This window comes from Strongylocentrotus purpuratus, unplaced genomic scaffold, assembly GCF_000002235.5.
Source record: "Strongylocentrotus purpuratus isolate Spur 01 unplaced genomic scaffold, Spur_5.0 spur5_scaffold_14, whole genome shotgun sequence".
Lineage (NCBI taxonomy): Eukaryota > Metazoa > Echinodermata > Echinoidea > Camarodonta > Strongylocentrotidae > Strongylocentrotus > Strongylocentrotus purpuratus.
Genome location: NW_022145599.1, coordinates 33,074,941 through 33,078,598, shown reverse-complemented (window position 1 = coordinate 33,078,598; position 3,658 = coordinate 33,074,941). Strand labels below are relative to the sequence as shown.

Sequence of the window (3,658 nt, the reverse complement as noted above, 5' to 3'; positions counted from 1 at the left end):
TGTATCTTTTTCTCCTCCCCACTGAGAGAGCTAAGAGATGGGTAGCAGTATTCAAGATATGAATGTGACCCCTCCTCGCTTCTCTGATAATCCTGAATCTCTCTGGTTATAAATGACCGCCGCACACTTTAGAGTTTCTGGCTCATCACAAACTATAAAGTATTTTGGTATTATTATTATTATTATTATCAAGCGTTCGTGGAGCTGCAAAGATGTACCTGTCACAAGGCGTATATTCTAGCACTAGCGTATTGAAGAAGGGCAAGGGGGTGGGAGAGATTTCCCCTCTTACAAATATTCCCGACCAAGAAAGAGAAACGCAGTTTTATTGGTTTTAAGCAGGTTATCTCACTGAGCGGCGAATGCCGCATTGCGAACGTTGCGAATTTAGATTCGCCAACTTTTCTGACGAATGTTGGCGAATAGAGAAAGAGAGAAAGAGAGAGAGAGAGAGAGAGAGAGCTGTTGGTGGTGTTGTGCCTGCTTCTTTGCATGATCTTAAATGCATGATCTAATGCTTTAACATATTTCTTTCTTTTTCAAGTCATTGTTGTGATTTACAGGGAGACTGGTACAATGAATGCAACGATAAATTGACCATCGTGCAGACATCTACTGGTATGCTTTTGGGAAACTACATAATGGATGTCGAGTTGTTTACTAGCATGGCAGGTTAGTTTAAATGTTACAAATCTTTATCTCAAGTCAAGGTATTCTTAGCACTGGGTTTGAGTTTATTTCCAAATTTCCATTGTAAAGCGTCTACAAGGAGATGATTAAAAAAGTTGTCATGGAGTTAATTAAGACTAGGGCACTGCCAAATTAACAACTAATCGAAACTTATTTTTCGATTGATATCAATCACAACTCATATTACTACGACAGGGCCCACAGATAGGTTGAAATTAAAAGTCACCCTCGGATACAGGCCAATGTGAACACATATTTTGTCCTGGGCACACGTTTGTCCTACGGACCAAGTATGCGGGTTTTCAGCTCGCACATTTCGCCCGTGACTCCCACGTTCTGTCTAAGGGACGAAACGTGCGGTTTGCTATCCCCACGGTCCCAATACCAGACCCTTGTTGTCCACTTACATTCTACTTTACATATCCATAAAGTATTTATTTTTAATTTATTTTCGTACATAAAATGTACTTTTCACTAAATGCGTTTATAGCCCACACATTACCGCTTTATGAGAGGAATATACAACAATGAAGCCAAGGATACTAGCACTATACACCTGTATAGGCTACCGTATGTATGTCAACCAAGTTCCATCTCGATTGCTTACAAACGGTGAAGCAGTTTGACCCACAAGTGCATGCTAAATTGTCCTACACAAAAAACATGTCTATATCATCTGAACGTAAATGTTATTATGTGTAATATTCATGGTAACAATTGCTAGATGGCCAACATTCTTTAAAAAACCTGTTTTTATAACTTGAAATATTGGTGTGATAGATAACCATTCCCCCTTTTTTTTTTTGCTAGTTTTTTAAAAATTGTTTTATGATTTTTTTTTTGTAAATATAAGCTAATGTTAAAGTAACCCAAAAGGGCAGTTTAGGCTCTAGAGGGGCAAATGTAGACCCCCCCCCCCCTGATGATACTTGACAAGTTACTGCGTCCATGTGTTTTATAGGAGAATTAAAACAAAATATAAAAAGCTAACGCAAGACGGACGACGAACAGCGATCACAGTTATAGGTACCTGAAGCCATAGGGACGAATTGTGCGGGTACATTGCCATGACGCGCACAGTGTCAGGACTGCACCAATAAAATTGCGAGATGAACCAGATGTACCACAGAAGGTATAAGGTAGATTGACATGCGGCTGAGGGGCGGGCAAATTCAATGCTTGGCACTGGTGTGATTATCACGCCATTGTTAAGCACAAGATGTTTGAAACCAGCAACCTTGACAACTAGGCTAGTTGTCAAGTGTGACGTTATATTATAATAATAATAATAATAATAATCCGTTTTTTTTATATAGCGCTCAATACACCGATCCAACGATGTGCCTAAGCGCATTACAGATATATTATTACCCCGGTCATCGGATTCATACTTTGGTACTTGGCATAACTTTTCACAGACGTTAGTTCTTAAACCTGAAGATTTGTATGATTTTCGTTTGGCATGCCCCTCATATGTTTTGGTAGTCGAGCAAAGGGGCACATAGAATGAAAGATTTTTTTTTTTTAAATCATAATAATTATTACAAAAGCAATGTTTTGTGTGGAACCATTATTGTGATGGTCAGATTACAAAGTGCTAGGTTGGATTAATTAATCATTTCGCCTGTACTCATTGATTTTGGTTCGTTAAAGGATTTTACAGAAAGCTCCAAAGATTGGTGTATAAATACAATCTTGTACACGGTATTGGATATTCATTAGTGTCGTGTTGTATATTCCTCGTAGATGACTGCATCCAGGAATGTTTCGTATAGCACCGAGCAACAAGGAGTTTTCAGTGTAACTGCTGTTAGAGTTTGGTTGGGTGAGTCAGGGTAGCCGAATATACATGTGAACCAGTATATATTTTGTGTTATTCTTGAGATAATTCATTATTTTGTTTCGTATATGCACTTCAAAGCACTTATTATTCCTTTATTAAGGTTGCTTAAATCAGGATGCACATGTTAGAGGAAAACATCGATTACATAGTGTCTCTTGTCAAGAGTTAAGAGTTGTCTTTGTTAGTTGAAGTAACATCTACATTTTATTTTAGTTACTTGGATTCTAAATGAGATTAGTGGAGTAACATATGATATGGCATATTAAAGAGTTGATGATGGGGGAAACGGTTGATTGATATTTGTTGAGACTGATTAGTCTTGGACACACAGTTTATTATAATCATACAAGTTCGACATTCTTCATTATTAGACGAATCGGATGATGGTAAAGTTGAATTTATTCTATTGGTATTTAAAACCAGACACGTGTGTTAGATTATGATTGTGTATCATTGATGTGAACATGTAATCATGATTGTTCTTTCTTTTCGTTCTTTTCTAGATCTGCACTTACAGAGGCTCTTGTTTGTTTGTACATTGTACATATCTACAGCCAATAAAAACTTTTCAACTCTACATCTTGAGTCATCGTGTTTTTGTGGTAGTGCCTATCCTGACATACCCCTCCGCCCTCTTGTGCAAATGATGTTCAATATTTAGTTATGGAGCTTCATTTGTGTCGCAGAGTTAAATTTCGACAAAGATATATTAACACTTCAAATAGCTATGTCTAACAAATTGTCTAAAGACACCAAATTTATATAATGTCGTTGATGTGCATTTCTTGTTTATTAGCCAGACCATGGGTCGCGGACATGTGCGTTGGTCACAAAGTGTATAATCACGGAATTTTCGAGTCGGATTCCCGCCAATATGGTGTCTCATTTGTCGTCTGCACTCTGCAGCAACTTAAGTTTTGTGACTCTTTTCGCTGATTCCTAAAAGACTTAAACTCAAACATTTCAAAGAGCACATGTAAATGCATGCTAAGGTAAAAGATTGATGGCGTCTTAAATAGAGGTATCATTTTTAGTGTCTTGCAGCATTGCGATTAGGAAGATAATACCTTCAGACAAGAAAAGGTTTACATTCAAAGTCGGAATTTAGAGTCCCGCTGGAAGAAA

At 37.6% G+C, this 3,658-nt stretch overlaps 1 long non-coding RNA gene across 1 annotated transcript; it reads left to right on the top strand.

Annotated features, from left to right (window-relative positions):
- Window positions 1-510: 510 nt before the first annotated feature.
- On the top strand, window positions 511-3,110 carry LOC105439469. The gene is made up of 3 exons (XR_971301.2): window positions 511-672; window positions 2,437-2,515; window positions 3,037-3,110. It is a non-coding gene; the product is annotated as an uncharacterized LOC105439469 (long non-coding RNA).
- Window positions 3,111-3,658: the final 548 nt, after the last annotated feature.